Source organism: Sparus aurata, chromosome 11, assembly GCF_900880675.1.
Source record: "Sparus aurata chromosome 11, fSpaAur1.1, whole genome shotgun sequence".
In the NCBI taxonomy this organism is placed as follows: Eukaryota; Metazoa; Chordata; class Actinopteri; order Spariformes; family Sparidae; genus Sparus; species Sparus aurata.
The window spans coordinates 17,625,827-17,648,159 of record NC_044197.1 but is presented as its reverse complement, the minus strand read 5'-3'; the positions used below and the strand labels follow the sequence as shown (position 1 = coordinate 17,648,159).

General features: G+C 42.1%; 1 protein-coding gene across 43 annotated transcripts in view; it reads left to right on the top strand.

Moving 5' to 3' along the window:
• adgrl2a (adhesion G protein-coupled receptor L2a) overlaps positions 1–22,333 on the top strand; it is a 207,298-nt gene that overhangs the window by 95,718 nt on the left and 89,247 nt on the right. For 16 of the 43 annotated variants that reach the window (XM_030432613.1, XM_030432612.1, XM_030432622.1 and 13 more), the window contains exon 1: positions 7,463–8,338. The exons of 5 other annotated variants lie outside the window; for them this stretch is intronic. The gene's annotated coding sequence lies outside the window, so the exon portion shown is untranslated. Of the gene's footprint in view, positions 1–7,461; positions 8,339–11,067; positions 11,191–14,596; positions 14,825–22,333 lie in introns of those variants that run through there. 22 more of the 43 variants (XM_030432617.1, XM_030432645.1, XM_030432643.1 and 19 more) reach the window with 5 other exon arrangements.

Below are 22,333 nucleotides of genomic sequence, written 5' to 3'. Positions count from 1 at the left end.
AATAGGTGAGAGACTGTACAAAAGCTGAGGAGTTTATCTTTGATCCATAGTTTTTCTTTTGCATCAGACTGACAGAAACTCCGAACAAAGAAGGGTCAACTTCATCTGATGGACCGAAAAACCTCCTTTTTTATCAGTGTTTCCGCAGTTCACTGTAGGCATATACACTATCCTCAAGTTCTGACTCTATACTCATTTCAAATATGACTCACAGAGTAGAGTATGGTACTCTTTACTCTATTACATCTGTTTTTCACCATTAGGTACTATATTATATTTACACATGTGATGTTGAAACACACTATTATACTGTTACTATTACTGTTTCATATCTCCTCTTATGAAACCATATGTGTAATCGTCTCTCTGGATAGCGTTACTTGAGGAGTAACAAAGTACATGTAAAGGGACTACATAGTTAGGATACCAGAAAAACAGTAACTGTATTTCGGTAAAGTTACAGACAAAAAGATGTAATGAGATCACACAATCTTAAAATAAAGAGAGACACACACTAGTCTGTAGCCATGTAACGCTTCTAATGTCTCACACACTACCACTGGTCTTGAGTGAAACCGAATACACGTGTATAATCAAGAAATGCGCACTCCTTATTAAAAAGTAATCTTTTTTTACATTTATTTTCCCTTGTCTTTATTTGCATAAGTTTGGTGTGTAAGTAATACAAAGGGAAAGTAATCAAGTTACATTATTTTCACATTGTGATACTTGGATTATGTTACTGACCTGATAACATCCAATACATTGCTAACTACAAATGATAAATGCTGCGTACTCATAAATGGATCAGGAATAATCAGGGCTCCAAAACTGCAGCCTAATGCAACCCTTAACTTTTTTTAAATATCATCTCTATCTATAGTTAGTTAAAAGTATTAACACTAAAAAAAAAAAAAAAACAACCTTTGCCTCCAAACTGTTCTCAGCTGAAGCACTTCAGTATATTTATTGACTATAAACTTGTTGTGTTGGTCCTCTGAACAGAAACTCTCAGTCCCACCGTGTTTAGCCCCATTCGATGTTAGCTTTGTAGAATCTATTTATCACTAAATAACAATCTAATGATACAGTAAAACTCATACAGGAGTCATGCAATGGAGAATATGTGTTAACACTTATATTAACACATATAGAGGTTTATACAATATACCAGTATAATTATGATATGTTGTCAGTGTAAGATTATATTATTTACCAGTGACTGTCTGTCGACTACTCTAGCAGAAATGTGTGTTGTTTAGGACTATAAAAAGGTGAGACATTAACAAATCAGTGGAGATTTGTTTTCATGTTGGGTGTGCAGTAATGAAACTTTTTTTTGCAAATCTTCACAGTATCTCTCTATTTTTGCAGACTCCTGTAAAGTGCGGAGCAACGAATATTGTTCGCTTCCCACTTCACCACGCAACAATAATTAGCCATGATTGCAAAGTATCTCTTGAGAAATTGGGACAGAACAATTTAGTTCATTGTCCTCAGAAATTGGAGTTGCCCCTTCCTTTCCTTGTCTCTTTCCCCTATTGGATTCATCTGTTCTTCCGTGTGCCAGGAAGAACACACCACTAATCAAGGAAACTATTTCATTGGTTTGGAAAGATTTCACTTGGACTAATTTGGCTTAATAAACAGTTGTGTTAAATGATTTGGATGGTTGCAGTTCTAGACCTATTAACGACTGCATATTAAAGAAATGTGCTTTCGGTCTTGGCAGTATTTAACATACGACCTTGCACATTTGCAGAAGTTTGTGCTTCCTGAGGTGTGTTGCTGGAAATCCCCCCTTGAAAAAAAGTAATCAGCCCTCAAGAAAAAAAAGTTGTTTAGTCATAAGTGGAAGTTTTCGACAAACTAAAAAAAACGTTTTTGATTGTTGTTGACTTGGTAATAAGTTGAAGCATCTACAGCAATAGCCGGCATAATTTTAGCCGTTTTTTTATGCCTTGGTGAGCAGCCTCTGTATTTAGAATGGTAATGTTTTATGGAAATAAGCTATATGTATTTAAAACTTATAATTGTGTTCCTTTATACTGGCACAAAGCAGTTACTTTTAAATTAGTGGAATTAATCGGAATGCAAAATTGAAGGGAGGAATGTCTGTCCACAATGATGAATGCCTAAGTGAGATTTTGCTTCAATTAAAATTTCAGGCAATTATTCTAAAAGATTATTGACCTCTGAAGGGACTGGTGAGGTCACATGTTTTCATCTGTCTCTGCTGTATAGTATTCATCTTCATTAGAGAGAACAATTGAAGGCGTTTTCCTCTCGTACTGGAGGGTATTAACACAGACAGATTATCCCCTGCACACTTCACTAATAAAGTTGATTTCTATTATTGTCTGTCCAGGTATGGGCAGATTTTGAAGCATTGTCTTCCTCACACTGACCTACTCCTCCCCGTCCTCCTCCACATCAGACTTTCTCATCCTTAAGGCGTGCATATGAAGGTCATTTTTGTTATGGTGTTTTGACTCCTACTTGGGGTTTAGACTTTGGCAAAATACATTTCAATACTGGCTAGGTTTAGAGGAAGTTGTGTATATAGGGCTCATGAAGAACCAGATATATTGCATCTTTTCAGTACACCTCATTGATGCAATGCTTCAACTTGCACACCGTGTCTAGAGTTGCACTTGGTGCTCACAATACCTGATACAATACCTCGAAAAATATTGATATTACATACCATGTGCGGCAGAACTGGAAAAAAATTGCTGGGCTTTGAGGGAAGCTAAATTTCACTAGGCCATAACATGACAACTTGTCAACTTTCCTATTATTGGAGCTAGGTGCAGACAATAGCAGAATCACAAGTAAAGATTTAATTTCAAACTTTTCTGAAACATTTGTTTTTTTCTCTTTAGATCAGGCCTTTAAAAAGAAAAAAAGCATGTTTTTTCTGAACTGGCTGTCAGAGAGATTAGAGGACAAGAGCTTAAAGCTGTAACTGGTCTATCAATAATGCTGAAAATGAGTGTTTAACTATTCCAGAATTGATGTGTATCAACACGTTGAAATTTTCTAACACTAATATTAACTTTGAATCTGTTGAAAACAATCGAAATCTACTATGATTACTATGATTCAACCCAGTAATTTTTCAAAGAATACTTAGCATTTCACTTGGTTTGCAGTGAAAATACCACATCTTTTGTTTGAAAAACATGTCCACTTTTACACAATACAGAGCATAACACAGCAACGTGAAGCAAATTGGAACCGTTGGCCTCTGTTGAACCATATTACTGGTGACCATATATCATTTTTTTTTTTATAGGTCACAAGTGAAGCACATCTGTTTCCACTTGGCTAAGTTTCCATACAAAACATTTGAATAGAGACTCCTCACCTGCTCCGCTGCTCTTTAAAACCGTCATGTGTCTCATACATCAAACCTCAGAAAGTGTGTTTCTGGAAAGATTGGATCACGGAACAGAGTTTAAAGAGGGCTGGGATTTTTTAATGTTTACATCGAGACCCAGTTTGCTTTAAATGATTTGTTTATGTAGTGCGGTCTTTTAACACTCAACTTATTTGACAGTTGTGCAAGCCAGAGCCTAACATGCCCACACTGGACCTTGCTTTTTTTCTAATTTGATCTCGAAGCCCCTCATGTGTTTGACTTCTTTTTAATTGCTTCCTGTCTGCTAGGTCAATTATAAGTCCTGGGCCCTTTGTGGGGGTGGGGTGGTGGGGGGACTGACTATAGCAGCATTTTTCAACAGACAGGGTGATTAAATAACTGAAATCTGAGCACAATGATGAGATCACTCATTGGGGTTTGATTTGATAATATTTGACTCGGTGTGCCAGCCCACAACCATACACATGTTGATTTTCGTTCAGACAGCGGGTGATTGCTTGAGATTTCTTTCTTAGGTCTGTTTAATGAAAAAAAAAGGGGATGGGAGGCAAAGACAGTCTTACTCTTTAATCCGTTATTGATTTTGGGTCAGGTGCACTCCGGTGTAAACACCCCATTGGTGTTGTACTTAACACAAAATATGAGCACTGAGAACAGCGCTCAAAAGATTAACCAGCAGTCAGTGAGCAAATTAAAAATACATAAAAACAGGTTTTCATTAACATATGGTAATTCATTCATTTTTAATTAACCCCAGCAGCAGAGTAAAGGCGAGATAATGTTTGTGTCGACCTGAACCCTGTCTGGTTTCAGATACTTGTGACGGTGATAAGGCACTGTTTCAAACATTTCTGGGAACAAGTCGATAAAAATCTGCGACCGTAAAACGTGACTCAACACGAAAACAAACTCTCCATAGAGCACACCTGTTGAGTGAAGGTAGCATTCAGCTCTCTTCTCATCTCAAAATCAATGCTTACGAGCAAAATTGAGAACAAAATTTCAGTAATACAGACTTGAATTATATTTTATTTATACAGCACCGGCCACAGGTTGAAACTCAACATCCTCAAACGTAACTATACGAAAACTGCACACAGTCAAGCTCCATTAGTTAGCTATATCCACCATTTTTAAAGAAATTGACCGTACACAGGCCCCGTTGCTTCCCTAAATAAGCTCTGTGTCTAGTTGAGCCAGTGCAGAAACGGGGCAACTCCTCGAGGTGCTGCAGAAGTGAGGTCAGAACTCCAAGCTGCATGGTTGCCCATGGCTACATAAATATTAACCAAGTCTGCACTGTGTAGAGAGGCCTTCTTTGATTATGAGTCTGCTCCGAGAGTTTGATATCCAAGGAGACCACCAAAGCCAGCTTGACAAAATTGATGAGAGAATACCAAGAAAGTCGGTGCAGTTGTGATGTGGAGGAGTTTCACTAGGTTCGGGGAGCAGATCAAGCTGCTGGATTTCATGCAAACGAACCAAGGGGCAAGAAACATCACTAGTTTGCACTCCACATACTCAAAGCTTCACTTTGAACTTTTCGCTCCACCGGTTGGGAGAGATGTGACGGGAGGAAAATAGGAAATTGAAGCCATTTTTAGTGTCCCGAAGTTGTTTTTTTTGTCTGGATAATTCAGTAAACTGTACGCTTAAATAATAATGTCTCCATTACAGCAGAAGTTCGCCCCATTTAAAAAAAAAAAAAAAATTGGTCACGTCAAGCAAACTCTGTTGTATGTCTAGGTCAAGCCCTGTGGCTTTTAATGAAAGGACGAATTAAAGGAGGTCAAAAATACTTAATGAACGAGATTGAGTGATTGAGGTTGAACGTGGCTTTGTCGATTGTGCTCTGGAGCATGTAACCTGGCCAAACCTCTGTCCGTCATCGGCGAAAGGACGCTGATTTGGCGTGGTCAGCGGCAGTCCTGTGACTGGTCATGTGTGCCTGAAATGTCAATCATGTGCAAATATTTTGGGAAGGAACCAATAAGCATTGTTAGGTTAACAACGGAAGGTTAAGAAGCAGGGCTCGGAGCCACATGGGAATTGGGGAGACATGTTTGCCCTCACCATGGATGACTGAAGTCCGTCCAAAGCATCTGCCTTCGTTTTTTTTGACTGAGGTGCTGCAGTCACATCTTTACTATCCTGCAAACAACACGCTCGAGAGTTTCCAGTTTTGTTGGAGTTTGAACATAATTGACACTTTAAAAAACGCCGTCATCATTTCTTTCCTTGTTTTTCACCTTCTGCGTGTAAAAAGAGCCGGCGTTTACCACGCGCCATTTGGCGAGCGATTACATGCAAAATTGTGCTGCGTTCGCTAGATATGATTATATCACAGTTCATCATGAACACGTGCACATAAACAATTTATATGCAACCGCTGCGGCTCGTCAAAAGAAATGACTGCACAAGCTGGGGGTCACACACACACACACGCCGAGGTGGTCTTTAATTAGCAAAATAGATTTTAATGAGTGCACGATTCGAACAGATCTCTCTGCACTCACCTGTTTGTATTTCTTCCGGTGGTGGATTTTTACAGCCCTGTGAATTATGATGATTCAGAAGAACAGCAACATAAGTCTAATGCCCTCTGTTGACAATCTGAGGAAGCAGATTCAAATGAATTCATGCAAAATGGCAGTTTAAGCTGCTCAACGCCGTAGCCATGGAGTGACACCACATGTGTTTTTAGTCTCGGCTTATAAATAAACATTTCTCCAGATATGGATGCCTGCCACCGGGTGACCTTTTATTACATCTGTTTTCTCTTTTTTGTCCCTCGCAAAAAAACACAGGCCATATTATTATGTAAAATTATGCTTATGAAAACACAAGTCTGCCCCTCTCTTGCATTCACCTTCACCTGGCTAGCATGACTCAACTTCACATTTCCCCCCATGGTGGGTGAAAGGCAGTTTTTATTGAAGCCAGGTGTGTACCCACGTCCTGCCTGATAATGTTTCTGGACAGAATTCCTCAAGCAGATCATAACACGCTCCGAGTTTTTTCACCGAACGCAGAAACAAACATGAAACAGTTGTGTGGCCTGGAGTGTTTTGTTTATTATTATTATTTTTTGAAATATTCTGATTTTGAAAGATAGAGATAGAAATATGAAAAACAGCAGCTGGACTTGGAGAAATAGATTTTCTTTTTTTTTTTCTCCACTTTTTATGAGGGTCTAATAAAAAATGTGAATTATATATCACATCTCAGCCTCATTTCAAGAAGGAGCGTCCCTCGGAAATCTCGAGGAGAACAGCGAATACCAATCATGGGCCGGCAACATAACAAGGGGCGCAGGGGTCAAAGCTGCGGCAGCCTGAGAAAAAAAAACCAAACAAAAACGTACAACAACCCTTTAGTGGTTTAATGAATCAATTGGGAAAAAAGAAAAGAAAAACACAGGCTCAGTATTGAAGAGAGTTTTTTTGGAGAGACGGCATGGCTTCACACACCACAAGCAGCAGCAAGCAGCAAGCAGCAAGCAGCAGCAGCTTGACCACGGCTGCCCGGGCCAGTGTGTGATCCTGTGGGGGCCAGTTGCAGAGAGAGAGAGGGGGGGGAGGAGGAGGAGGAGGAGGAGGAGGAGGATGGGATGGTGGGGGTGTGAGAGAGAAAAAGTCTATCTGTGCTTCCATGTTCCTTTTGATGCTCGGTAGTATTACAGTAGAATAAGTCCTCTGTCATTGGTTGAATAGGCTGGACTGCTTACTGTGACAGAGCGTGGGCCTCTCATGCCCAAAAGGGAAGGCAGTGTTGTATCTCTAAGCAGAAAAAAAAAAAAAAAAAAAAAAAAAAATCGAGGGGGGGAACAAAAAAAATGGGGGGGGGGGGGGGGGTGTATTGATAAACTCCTTACTTTCTCAATGACGTAGTTGCATCTTCGTTATGGATTTGTAGAGAAGAAGGAAAAAAAATCCGAGCTCCTGCCGGGTATGATAATAAGTTGATGTGATTAGTCTCCTGCAACGGATCCAGGCTCCGGGGGAAGGGAAGTCCACGCCGGGTTTTCGGTGGAGCCCTCCGCTCAGACGGCTCCTGCAGACGGCAGCCTGCTCTCCACTGCACTGGCGCTGTTTACTGGAAGCCCGCTCCGCGCTGCTTCCACCAAGTGTCTCAACACTGTGAGCGGGATCTTTTCCAGAGGCGAGCCGCTGAGACAGAGAGAGGGGGACAGAGGGAGAAAGAGGGAGAGAGAGAGAAAAAAATACAACAACAACCAGAAAAAAAACATCAACAAAAAAAACCCCAACAACTTCACACAGTCTCACTCAGGAGGAGCCAGGGAGAGAGAGAGAGAGAGAGGGAAGGAAAGACAGAAAGACAGACAGACAGACGTCGGCGGGTGCGAGAAGTAGCGAAGAGCGGAGAGTCATCTCCTCCTCCTCCTCCACCTCCTCCTCCTCCTGCATAGCCCCACTCTTGTCTGTCCCTCTTAGTCACTCTGTTTTCTGGGTCCCCGGGCTCCGCGTCTCCCCTCCGTCTTGTTTTGCCGGCTCCGGGAAGTGAAGCGCGCAAACAAGGAGAGCCCGAGCAGTGAGACGAGTTGCGCGGTTGAGGTGTTGATGAGGCAGGACTGAACAGCATTTTTCCATTTTTTTTTCTTTTTAATTATTTATTTATTTGTTTTCTGTTTTTTTGCTCGGCCATGGAAGTGTGTGTCCGGTGCAGGGGAATGTACGGGCTGAGAGGGGGACCTGCCGCCTGATCGCCAGCCTCTCTCGTCCCAGATAAGGGGAGCATGCCTCAGAGCTGCAGACTCACTCTCTCCGCTGCAGAGGAGTTCCCATCCGACTCTCGTTCCACAATCTGACGTTTTTTTTTTTTTTTTTGTTCTTTCTTTATCTTTTAATCATTTCTTTATATTTTTTTTTTATAATTCACATCCTTTACTGACTTCATCTCAGCCGGTCAGGCTCCACTGCTATTCCACTAAAGGTAAGTCGTTGCTTCTTCTTCTTCTTCTTCTCTTTCCTCTCTTCATCAACAGTTTATAAATCAGAGCCCTAAGCAGCGTTTTGACAAGTTCGCCGTGGAGTGGTGGCAACTTTTTCCCTTTCATAGCCCCCTTTTTTCCCCGACGAAACAAAACCCAAATCACAAACACAAGACAGCAGACTCACTTTTCTAAAAGTGCAAAATGTCTGATTAGCTCGGGATGCACGCAATTAGGGTTTGAGCGATGAATAAAGCAGGGCACCTCTTTAGATGGGAGATTTAAACAGCCGTGGTTGGTTTGAAGAAGAAGAAATAAGAAGCTTAATCAGAACAGAACCAGATGTGATTGATTTGTTCGGCTGATAGGGAACTACTTAACAAACAAAACAAGTGGCGCGTTCATGTGAACCAGAGCACCATTTAATGTGAATCTCTTCCTGAAGCGTAGTTTAGTGGTGGTGGTGGTGCCTGGTCACCGTGGTCCCCCCTTATTTTTTATTTTATTTTTAATTTTTAAATCCACTACTGCTGGTCTTGCTGGTTTGAATGGGGGGTGGTGGAGGTGGTGGTGGTGGTGGTGTTTGGGGATTTATGCTTGGAGCTGTGACCTGAGAAGCGATGTCGGTGTGTGTGATTCCTGAGAGCATTCACAGGCTAATCCATTATAATTGGGACTGGTGCTATTTGTCCGAAAAGAAAAGAAAAGAAAAGAAAAGAAAAAAAAGCAGGAAGAAAACACACAGACACAGACACACACAAGCACGCACGCACACACACACACAGTCAAGCTTCGATGTAATAATTAGTTTGGACCTGAGCAGAGCTCATGATGCAACGGCGCTACAAGCGCAGGAAATGTCACGGAAATCAATCAAAAGAAAGAGAGGGGAGGAAATCTGGAAATGAAAACACGCACCAAAAAAAAGAGAGGACGGGGTTTGGCCGCTTAAACTTAACTCAAACCCGGCCGGCACAAAGTGGCAGTAAAATTAGATCCTCTTACTGCGCATTTATTATTTAGGCCGACCGATTCCGAACGCGTCTTGTCAACCATGTGTTAAAGAGCAGGCGGCGAGGAGCGCACACGCGGTGTGTGCCTCCCCCGGCCCGGGAGACACACAGCGGCCGGCTGCTGATGCATGGCACCCCGGAGCAGAGCAGCTATCTCGTGATCGATCAGTGGATTGGGATAAATTTAGCCCCGGTCTTCACAGATCTGGTTGTTGCGTTTTCAGATAATGTGCATCCTGATCTCGAGCAGTGGGGGAAGCTACGAATTCCTGCTAGGATTAGTCCGTGAACGTGTCTCATTTGGTCCCGAATGTCCCTGTGGGGCACATTCATCACAGCTGTCCACAGCTAACCGTGAGATGGGACATGTGTTGAGCATTTAGTCAAAAATGCATTTTTATATAATCCAGTCCTTATCGAAGAGGCTTCAGCTTTTTTTTTTCCAAGGCTGTATTTGTGACATGATGGAAAACAAAAGAATGAACCAAGTGTCTGCAGGATGAAGTGGCTTTATCTCCCTCTCAACACACAACAAAGTTGCATTCAGTTAAATACAAAGGCAGCCCGTTTGTGAATAAGTATTGAGTTTTGAGGAATGTGAAAGAAATAAGCCAATACAAGCGTTTTATCAGGCTGCAGGAACTACACTTATTCATATTCAAGCCTCTCTATTGGGGGAGCTCCATTTTCACGTGTTTGTGCATTAAAAAGAATGTTTGAATTAATGCAAGAGCAAATTCCAGCTGTTTGGAAGGAGCATATTAGCATATCAAAGTGGTCAGAGCCCTTACACAATGCAAGGAGTCGTATTTTCTGCCCCTGGTTTTTTTTTTTTGGCTGAGCCTGAAAGGCTTGAGAAGGAGTGTGTGAGTTGCTAAAACTGAAACACTTGTGTATCTTCGAGCCCCTTTTTTCTTGTAAGTTGGTCCGTATGACATCTTGTGTATAACATGATCTCACTTGTATTTGTTTCCACAAAACAGGGTAATTGTCAGAGTAACTCACAAAGTGGTGTAATGCCGGGGGAAAACATTCGGTTCACAAGCAATTAAAAAAAAAAAAATCTAAAACATTTAATGTATGGCGCTACTTTTTTTTTTTTATCCTTAGCACGGAGCAGAATGATGAGGAGAAAAATTTTGTTCATATTGCGAGCCGCTGTTAAAAACAGGTGTGTCCACTCGCATTGGAAATAACACACACTACTTTGTGAGAGCGGACAAAAGAAGGAAACTATCTTCTCAGATGTCTTCGTGTCCTTAGCCCGAGCATGCCATTATGAGCGTTTTACCGTCGAATCCAGCCAGAGAGAGTACCTTTTTTTCAGTCTACAGCCTCGTTTCGGTGGAAGTGCGTCCGGTTTCAAAGAACTACAGCTGCTCTTGATCTGCGAGAGCGCCAGATTGCCCCTCTTTGCTTGTGCGTTTGTGTCTATTCACAGATCAATACAGCCCAGCACACTTCTATATGGGGTTTTTCTTTTTTTGGGGGGGCGGGGGTTGTGGGGAGAGATGGAGTGCTACATTTCACTCCATTCTCAACTCTTTATATCGCACTCTCGCAGCACATGAGACTCTTACGAATCGCTGAGTGTGAATGGGAGAGTGGGTGTGAACGCATCAAAATTTGTTGCTTCATTTTTTTCTGCTGGCATATATTTCACCAGCCCCCCCCCCCGCCCGCCCGCCCCAAACACCACCCCAGAAAGAGCAGCTGAGGTTTTGTACCATCGTGGATATTTGACTGGTGCATTAAACAGATCATAACGCAGCCTCCATGGCCTCTCCAGATTTTTTGAATTATAACAAGGAGCCAGGCGCTTCCACTCTGGCTTTATTAAGGTAATTTGTTATTTATTTAATTCGATCTGAGTGTGCACACGCTGACCGGTGGCAACGTCTCCTCACTCGACGTGTCGTACCCTCTCACACGCCTGCTGTCTTTGTCTGAGCTGCGATTGGCGAGTCCATATGACGGTTTTAGAGGCTCCATTGTGGATGGATGGATGGTTTGTGTGCTGCTGTTACGCCGTAGGGTTGTCTTTCTTTTATCCACCACCAAATTCGAGCTCACCCTTTTTCTTTATTATCTTCACCATCGCGGTCTTTGTTGCCCAACGAGGAACAGGGATCGCTTTCAAGTTCCCTCGAATGGTGTGTTAGCTGCTCCATAGCAAAGGATTCCAGCAAAATGATGGACGTTGCCGGTGCGTCTGAAGCAGAGTGTTGCAGGGAGTTAAAGCATTTAGATTTACATCCCATTGCTTATTTGCCGTGTAAATTGTGGGTTTGTGTTCACGGATGCAATCTTTTCTGTTGCTAAACCACCTACATGGAGCCATACTGTGCGGATAACTGCTCACCATTAAGGGGGAAGAAACAAGGCTGTAAAAGAAAGCTATGGCCAATTTTATGTAAGGTGCAGGCCTTCAGCGGGCCAAAATACCTCCCCTTTCATGACTGATTTTATTTTACGATTGGCAATCAGTAAAATGTTGTGTGCGCCAGCGTGTTCCCCCTCCCTGCCATTTTGTGAAACATTTGTTTCCACTTGCCAAAGGCCCCTTGATGCAGCGGGGGATTTGGTGCCCCTGAAATGGCAGGTGAAACTTTCTGCTTGCCTAAATAATTTCCGAGCAAAACATTACACAGCAAGGACATAGGCGGTGGAGAGTGAGGGTCAATTCAAACTCCGGTGACAAGAAACAACATGGATATTAGCCGATGGCTCTGGCGCAGTTCTGTGTGCACTGGTTAAGTGGCAGCCTCCCTGAGCCTGTCTGGCATCTCTTGTTCATTGCGTCACTTTATTTTTTCGTGCGTCTCTGAAAGGTGTTTAGAAGAAAAGGGAAGTGCCAAGTGCAGAACTGGGCCATAAAAACTGTCCTCTGGCCATAAAACGATCGAGTTTGACGTATTGACCTGGTTTCTGATCGGGACTTGTGCATTTCACAACACGTTTAAAACACTCCCTGTGTTTGAATTGAGATATGCGTGTGTGTTATAAGCAGTGTGTGTTCAGGTCTCCCCCAACTCGAGGGAAAGAAATGTCAACAGCGCTGTGCGATGAAATTAAGGGATTATTTTGAACACTATTATTTTATGGATCAGAAATGTGCGTCATCACATCAGTGATAATTAGTTTTTATCACTTATATTATATTTCTATGATTTTTTTTAATTGATAAAGCCATTTCAAATACGTTCATAATTTTTGTAAAATGCTCACATTACATTTAAAACTTTTTAGTGTCATGTGCAATTTTCTAATTTAAGGAAGACTAACGTACATAACACACACTCACACACACACACTCTCTCTCACACACACACACACACACACACACACACACACACACACACACACACACACACACGTACACACACACGCTCTGACCCTGTCTCATTCTTTGTGCTATGTGAACAGGACTTGTCCTTATCTGTGCACAGCTGCAACACTATTTGGGAAAATATTCAATTTCTGTGTGACAGAGGAGAACCTGGGAGGCAAGGCTCTGAGCAAACAGCAGTTATTGCGGCTCTGCCATAGCAGCCGAGAGCAGGGCCTGGCTGGGAGAGAGGGGGGATCTGCGGACGTCTGCCAGGGGAAGGAGTAGTGTCTCGGCTGGATTATAGGAGAGCGAAGCACATCCACACTTAAAAGCCCCTTTTCCAACGAGACAGGGCTGTTATTTAGGGATGGTGTGGGTAAACACACCAGAGCAATATATTTCCTCCATATAGGCTGCTGCTGTCCTTGACAATTGTGACTCATTGGAAGTTAAAGTCCTTGTTCCTTTTTTTTTTATCTTCGTTTCTTTTAAAAAAAAAATATTTCATGTTGGACTGTGCTTTAGTAATCAAAGTTTATACTCGAAAGCACTGTTTAAATATTCTATCAAACATATTTCTTTATTTTTGAGCGTGTTTTTTCATCCCCGCTTTTTTTCACGGTGCTGTACTTAAGATGTAGTTGTGGCTGTCTGTCAGATGCTTTACCCACTGTGTCGAGTTACATATGATTTAGCAATGAAGCGAACTGTGATTTTCTAAGTAAAGTGCGAGATAGCAACAACAACCCACTAAAAATATACATTCACTCAACGTCTGCCGATGGGTATAAACAAGAAAACGGAGCTGAGACGGGTTCTGGTTCGGAACGTTTTCGCTAGTTCTTTTTAAGTGTGTCCATATTGATGCGCTGAGAGTACTTTAATTCATGAAACGTGAGTAGACAATGACTGGATTGGCGTCTTTATGTTGGAATGCAGTTTTCGAGGCGGCGTTGATTTGAAACGATCAAACGTACCAATCAGTAAAAAGTCAAACTGTGAGAAAACATGACCAACACACACGAACGCACTCTGAAACACTTTGTACATTTGGGCTCCTGCCAGAAAAACACATTACATCTAATGTTTGCACTCACTTTTTTTTTTTTTTTTGTGCGCGCCCGGGCCGCTCATTTCACATCTACATATTCTGGACGTCTGAGGCTGTGACGACTGATATTTTATTGTACAGTATTTAGTTGGGGGAGTGTGGAAGCTTTGTTCTCCCAGTTTAGTTGCCAAGTCAGATGGAGTTGAGCGTCTGGTCTGGGAGTTTCAGAGGAATATCACAGGCATGGTAAGTTGCTAAAAAAAACGAGCTAATCAAAAAAATAATTGTCTGTTCAATTGCTACCATGCCAGAGACATCAAACACAGCCGAGGTTGAGGAAAGAAAAAAAAAAAACAATCAAATTATCTCTTAATGATTGCTCATGCTGACAGAATTTTTTTTTTCCGAGTTTGCATTTTGTTTGCGGGGGGACAAGCCGCGTGCAAGGAAGAATGGACGTTTCTGCGGCCGCTCTCGCATAAAATTCGGCGCGCATTTTCATAACGCGCGCAGATATCCATCATCACCTGTAATGGAAACAATTGTATCTTATGATGTGGTTCTTGGCGTGGAAACAGAGAGAGCTGTATTAGTCTATTAATTTCCTGCAGTTAATCATGAATCCTGCTGCTTTTATCCTCGCTGTACCCTCCATGTGTGGTCCACAAAAATTTTTTTCTGTTTCCTCTGCAGACTAAAGTTTGGCCCCTATGTCTGCTCTCTCTCTCTCTCTCTCTCTCTCTCTCTCTCTCTCTCTCTCTCTCTCTCTCTCTCTCTCTGTCCCTGCCTCCCTCCCATCTCTCCCCCGTCTCCCTCCCTTCTCTCTCTCCCCCTCTCTCTCCATTTCTCTGTCTTTCTCCGCGTAGATAATGTCTCTGCGAATGATTTAACCGCGCTCGTTGAGGCTCCTTCCAGTAATTGAACAAGCAGAGACTGGGTGCTTTACAGGAAAACAATAGTCATATTATCTCAGATCTCCACCACTCTGAGAATTTCAACAAAACACCAACCCCGGGATTGGACTTTTTTTTTCTCTTTTTTTGTTTTTTTTTGCGGACTACTTCGAGAGGTCTGAATGGAAGAAAGGAATCAGGTTGGCTTTCTTTCCCCCCCCCCCCAAAAAAAAAAAGAAAAAAAGAGAAAAAAAAAGTCAAGGCAAAATGGATGCCATTAATTTTCTGTGTCGCATGATTGGAATGCACGTCTTGCAAGATCCACCTGGGGGTAAAGTGCAGCCTTGGGTGGTACTTGGTTGACTTGAGAAGCATGCGCGTGAGAGAGGCTTGGTAATAATTTATCATAAATGTGTTCTGACAAACAGTGCTTGTAGCAATAGTAAGTGCAAAGCGTGCGCTAATTATTTAATCAGATATCATTAGAATTATAATAATTATTAATAAAAACTTTTGCCATTTTAGAAGAATTAACACATTACTTGTTTATTTAGGTGTATAATTTTTTTATTCCCATTTTGCTATTTTTATTTTTTTTGCCCGACACAGACAAAACCGCTTGACATGAAAATATGGCTCGTACGCCCATGTTTCGGCGTGATTGCTTCGGGTTGGAATTTGTTTTGTGTTTTGGCAGAGCAGGGGGGGAGAGCTTTGATTGTGTTGTTGTGGAGCGGGATTGACCTTGTGTGTCAGAATGAGGTTTTTCTTCGCCTTGTTTCATACGGAGCACTCTTAGACTGAAATGGCCTTAGGAGGAGCTGTTCTTGACAGAGATGCATTGTTTCAGGCAGCCAATAAACCACTGCACTGAGTGGCTACATCTGTGAACCTCATCTTGACTACAGTGTGGGGCTAGCAACAACACGGCAACTGTCACAGCTGCACCTGCTGCTGTCTCAGTACAGAGCCTCCCTCTCTGTTGCCCACAGAACCGCATCACTCTTTCTCTCCGTGACAAGCCAGAGGCGATGGTCTCTGCTTGGGTCAACTGGAGAAAGGCTTCATGGGAAAACATTTGAAAACAGAGGACAAAATGTCAGTCCCGAAAAGAGATGTTAAAATAAAAATCTCTGCCCCGAGGGCCAGGATTTGGTTCTGTTGGAGCTTGGGTATAAAATTCCTGTCTGTAAAGAAATGGGGTGCTGGTGCGGGGATTTAAAACCAGACCACCACTTGAGCGTTCGCTCTCCAGCGCATTTGTCCAGCTACAGTAACATAACTGGGGTTTGATATGACAGCAAGTTGTCTCTCCTTAATATTGTGAAGGATGAATACAGATAAATGGAGCTGACTCTTCTCTACACACACACACACACACACACACTCACTCTCACACTCACACACAGAGAGCACCCTGCTTGTTTATTGAGGCCATTGAGAAGATGATCTGATCAGCTAAGAAGAGATTCAGGAGCATTAAAGGCTTTGAAATCTCATATGTGCTCATATTTGCTGCGCTGCTGTTAAAAGTCACAGGGCTGGGTTCTAGCACTGGAATAATATTAACACTTTTTTGCTATCTGGTTCCGGTGAATACCTGACAGGGAAAGCAGGAAAACATCTAGCAGAGAAATGACCATTGGATCATCATGCTGTCTCAGAAAAAGATTATTGGAGGGGGAACAATGCTGAGAGGATTTTCCAGCCAGCAGAAGTGATGCAACATGTCCTATTTCCTGCCAAACTGAACTTAGGAGTGTGAAAAGCAATGCAGGGACACGTCGAGGAGTGGGTCTGACGTGAATGCAGATAGTGTGGGATTAACACAGGGGAAGATTGAGCGACAGTGGCCGGTGACGTCTCTTTACAGCTTTGCTTGTACAGCTGTGCCAGGCCTGGCATTCAGTGCTGCCTGTTGGATCCAACTCCTCCTCCACTGCCGGGGGGTTAGGTAATGAACATCTTAAATACTGCAGATAAGTTGAGCTCTTAAATGTGTGTGGTGTGTGTGCGCGTGTGCGTGGACTGAGACATATACTTATTGATGTATTTTCTGATGAAAACTGGAATGCTTAATATTGACACCTCGGCGCGTCTCTTGATTTGATCTTTTTGGCATTTGCAAAGGAAAAATACGTATACAGGCTGCCCTAATAATTCACCAGGCCTCCTTCTAAATGAGGTGTGAGGCGGCTCTGCTGGTGTGAATTCTGCTATAAATCACACGTACCCTGACTGCTTTATCCATTAGTCCGACCTGTCTGTCTAATTCGGCTAGTCAGTGCCTAGCAAACTCACTGAGTGTGAGAACTGCAGCCTCGGCTTCACACCTGGTATGTTAATGCCGGACGCGAGACAACATATTTGTAGATGCAAGAAGTAGTCACAATATGACAGTCCAGTTAATAAATATATATATATATATATTTATGTGTATATATATATATATATATATATATATATATATATGTGTGTGTGTGTGTGTGTGTGTGTGTGTGTATATATATATATATGTATATGTGTGTGTATATATATGTATGTATATATGTATAAATATATATATATATATATATATATATGTTTGTGGTATAGGTTCCTTGAAATCAACAGACTGAAAAAAAAGCACATACAAGATTCCATATGCATCTCTTGGCAGCGTGATGAATACGGTTGATGTTTTGAATCGCTGGTCACCTTTATTCTATGAAGGTATTGGTGTTGGAATTTGAATTACATTTGGTATCATTATTGTGTCAGATTGCTTTTTAGCTTTGTGCATTTTTCATCCTCACCGATCCTTTTAGAATTATTCATTATTTTTAATAAAGAAGGAAATAATTTTTTGGGGTTTGATATATTTGGGCTTTTTTATGTCCTTTTTGTTCATCTAGCTATTTTTTATGATCACATAAAGTGTCAGTCCCGGCGACGTCGTGACCCGTCTATTGATGAAGGTGTTACTTGGAGTGCGAAAGTTGTAATTGAAATTTTATTTTGAAAAAAAAGTCAGGTTTTAGTTTTTACGGACTGTTTTACGAAGCCGACTGTGACTACATAAAAAAAAACCTCTATAAAACCTGACATTACTTTTCGAGGAACCTTCCCTATTTGGCGATGATGACACTGATCGTCAAATTAATTAAAAAGCGAGAAAAGCTGAAACCAGGCAAATATTCACATTTGTAATCTCAATCTGCAGTGAACTTGTGTTTGTGCTCACATAAGAAACAACAGCCAGGAGCGTTGCGCCTAACATATGTTTGTGTCCCTATGAATCACTCGGTGATAAAATCAAAGCAGGGTTAAATGATGACCAGACAGAACGCTCCAAGCAAGCTGCACAAATTCTCGAGTGCTGCATCTGTGCCCGGCAACACACGTTTCATTTTTAGCTTCAGTGGCAGCAGCTGAACCAATGTGATGAGTGCTATTCTTTAGTAGTTGATGGAAATGGGGGAAAAAAAAAAAAAAAAAGAAAGCAGCGTAAAGAGGACAGTCAAATGTGGGGGCAGAGTCGGGTGCATTTTTTGTCATTGCAGTGGAGCCAGTGGCACTTCCGTCATTCATCAGCCCGAGCTGATTACTAGTGAGTCTGGAGTGAGCAGACAGGATGCGGCTCCTGCAGCCATTACCATCAGAAATAGGTCCAGCAGGCCCGAGGGTAGGCGAGGGGCTGCACCTCCAAGAGCCCGAGACCTTCCCATAGGTTGGAGAAGTTGGCCATGTTTTGCCTGATGGACATTATTTTGTGTAGATATGTAGCGTGACTTTTAAAATATCTCCCGAAGATGAACCCCATGAACTTTTTGCTCTGTAGATAGTCTTGTTGAAATGTAGCTACCAGAAAACTGAAGCTGAGCCTTACAATCAGACGAGCGATGAGGTGAATGTAGCAGACAGCGCAACGCCTACTCATTTTACTGCAAGGGCCGAAAAATGCATCTTTTATTCTCTCACCTGAAAAGGCTGGTAGGCTCCGGTGCATAATGGAGGCAGCGTAGCAAAGGGAGGTGGGGGGGCTGTGCAAACATTTACTCTGAGAAAGTGCAAAAGTATTCCGAAGACACGGCCGTGAGTCACTCTCAGCGCCATACTTGGTATTTAAACTTCACCAGAAGTTAAACGTTTTTGTGCCAAGGCAGAAAAGTGTAATGAAGCTTTCATAACGCGATTCATACAACTGGAGCATGCAGCGATAGCCCGAAACAAAAAGTGCTAATTGACGCTGTGGATATTTTAGAAGGATGACAGAGATGAAGAATATTCAGAGGACAGTGCTGAATATTTATTCGCGAGACAAGAATGTCACCTTTGAAGTTACGGTGGATCACTGCGGGTGTTATTCACAGGCTTTTCTTTTTTGGTTAGGTGACATTTGTGTAAACTTTGTGGAATGCAAATCACACATCAAGACCGCATTTCTTGCAATTATCTTTTCATTTTTTTTATATCGCAAGTGTTGATTGACTTTTAATGAGGTCTTAGGTCTCACATGGCCATGGTGAGGATAAAGTTTAAAATATGTTTGTAGTTGAGCATAAACTCAATCTAGTTGGTGCTTTTTGCTGGTATTTCTCAATGATTCATTATAAAAAAAAAATTCAATGCTACAGCTGAGGGTGGCGATGAGAAATGTTGAACTAACCTGTGATAAGCTTGAAAGTTTTTGAATTTGAGGAAAAGACTTGAAACTGGATTTCCTTTGAATCTTTTTTTTTTGTTCACTTAAAATTAGTAGATAGTCTTTGCTATGCTGTCTGCATGCATCTCCTGCAGTTACGTCTTGCGCCACCTGCCTCGATTAGGAGCCATGTTCCGAATGCGTGCAAGAGTCATTCAAGTTGAGTTGGGTTTACGACAAGCAAGCGAGAAAGCTAAAGCCAAGCAAAAACTTAAAGCCTGCTAGTGCTTGTAAAAAAAACAAAACAAAAAAAACAAAAAACTTGTGACTTGTGTCTCTAACTTTGCTGTGTAGGATTATTGAATTCGAGGCGAAATGGGCCTCGATAGTCCTTGAACAGTCCAGTGAATTTCTTGTATTAGAAGGGGCTTGGTGTCAGATCAGTACGTGAGCTCAAAGAAGCGTCTCATACTTGCACTGTCATTTAACGAGACCATATTAATTTGGTTCGTCTCTTTTGTGTTCTCACACGCTCATCGGTCCACAACACCACACACAAACACAATGATTGTTGATTATGCCCATAGATACTGGTCAAGGAAGAGTTAAACCAGCGATGAATCAATATATATTGAACCAGCCGTATCAGTCAAATAAAACATTATCTTTCATGTGCATGACCTGGTGTATTATGTTGTTCAGAAACCGCCTCACAGAGATGCTTGTTGTTGTTCAGAAGGAGGATTTTCCTCCCCAGCAAGAGCCCTTGTCCAAGTATTACCTTCTCTCCCGACATGGGACTTTGTTATCACACTCACTTCATATTCATAGTGAGTCTTATTCCCCTGTCATTATTTTGTATAACTTAGAGCTGTAGCAATTACACTTCAGTGGATTACCTATGCGCAGATACAGAGATTAGAATCTCTGCTTCAGACTACCTCCGGCGTGGCGGTTCAAAGGTGCGACCTGTACTGCAATCCGCTATCGTTTGGCAGAGCACGAAATTGGTCAACCTTTCAGAGTTTGTTTGGGGAATTTGAATCCCTTTGGTATTCAAAACAGGAGGGCCTTATGACAGCGAGATAATTTCCCAGTGAATGTTTTATCGCGGCCTGCTTGACAGTCTCCTGTATCTGCCTGCGTTCTCTCTCCTTGTGTCTTTAGATTCCTTGACTTTGGTCCAGTTATTTGCTGAGGGAAAAAAAAAAAAAAATGAAAGGAACAAAAAAAAAAGAAAGCCCTGTTTGTCTCCCCCCCCCCCCTTTTTTTGTTATCACAAAAGAGCAAACACATATTAAACATACACAAGGTGCAGAAGCAGTGATTGCTGTATCTGCTTTCCTACTGTGGGTGGCAGGGGATGATAACATAAGCCACAGAAACATTTACATAATTTTTTTAATCATGTCAGGCCTGAATCATGGTCAGCTGGAAGCGGGACATATTCTTCAAAAATATTTGTGCCTATGACAAACATATTTTTTTGGGGGCCATTACTGGTTTTTGTCTCCCGCCGCATGCCGCGGGAAGTGCAGCGGCTCCACCCTCTATCTGTATTTATTGAATGTTGGCTAAATGCTTGCTCGACGACATCTCTCTAAACCCAAACCGACGCCGAAAGTTTTTTTTTTCTCTCTTATTTCGCAAAATCCACTCTGCTCTATCCCACCGGCCCATTGTACAGTGAGCAAGCAGGAGATCTTATAGCACCTAAGTTATTAAAAGAAGGGGGTGGATCGAGCCAATCTGAGCTTGTTTGCATCACAATCCCCCACACAGTGCTGATGTTATGCTAATGAACACTGTGGAGAAGGCTCGGCCCCAAAACTGTCCTCTCTCTTTCACTCTTTTGGGAGAGGGCGAGGAGGAGTGACAGCGGAACTGCAAAAGGAAATCTAACGACGCAGCCCTGGAATTCAAAGCAACTTAAAAAATGACTCTATTTTGCTGCTTATAAAATTACGCTCCTTCTCTTTTTTTTTGTTTTTTTGGAGGAGAATACTCTTCGTGTTACTGTGATGCCGAGCGTGTAAAACATCCATTTTCTGAGCAGCGGCTAAATGCCTTTCAGACATTTTCTGTGTCTTTTAAAAAAAATGAAAAATAAAAAATAAAAATGAAATGCCAATATACCTTCATCAGGTTTAACAAGCACCATTACCTGTCAGGGCAGTACTGAGGGAAAAGATTTAAGGGCTGACAAGTGATTGCATTCAGGAAAAAGACTACACCCACTTCTTTTGTCTGCAGCTTCCTGACGAGACACGCGCTATACCTTGTTTTAGGTTGACATACTCTGCTTCCCTGTCTGACAGAGGCATTCATGCTATCTTTTTAGATTGAAAATAGATATGACAGTGCTGGGATGGGATAAAGTAGGCTACAGTAGATTCTCTCCACTGCTGAAATCTTTTCTGCAGTATTGCTTCGTACAGTCCACGGGCTGTTTTTTTTTTCTATTTTAGTTAGGACCGAGATTATGCGGCTTCCCTTAATTTGGCTGTGTTTGTCCTTCCTCTGAGCCACAGAAAGGTTAGAAGCCCTCAATTAGACACCGAGCCAAGGTCTGCCACATTACGCACAATACTTCTTATCTGGAAGAATTAGCACCTTTCGAAAATCTTCACTACCCATCGCTCTAGACGCACAGTCGCAGCTTTCCAAGCCTCTGCATTTTTAGGATTTTTTTGAATAATTTAAGGCACATTCCAAGATGGAGAGCCTTGTCTTGGCGCTTTTCTTCTGTTCCAAGAGCAAAATAAATGACACAAGAGCAATGATGGGGCGAATCTCGGTAAAAGCTGCGCCTCGAAGCTGTTTTTGAATATACAAGTCACTAAGGAAGAAGCAAACAACAGAGAGACTTTTAAAGCTTTTACACAATTGGCATGCGGGTTGAGCAAAATGGGCTGTGACTCAACATCAAGATTGTGCATTCAGTGCCAACGATTTACCTAATGACACATCTTCCATACAAGGTGGAGTTGAAACATCCCGCTCTACTTTTTTCTTTTCTTCTCCATCCTTAAGAAAACCGCTCGCTTTCCCTCTTGTTTTCTCGTTGCTCAAATGAGTAAAGACG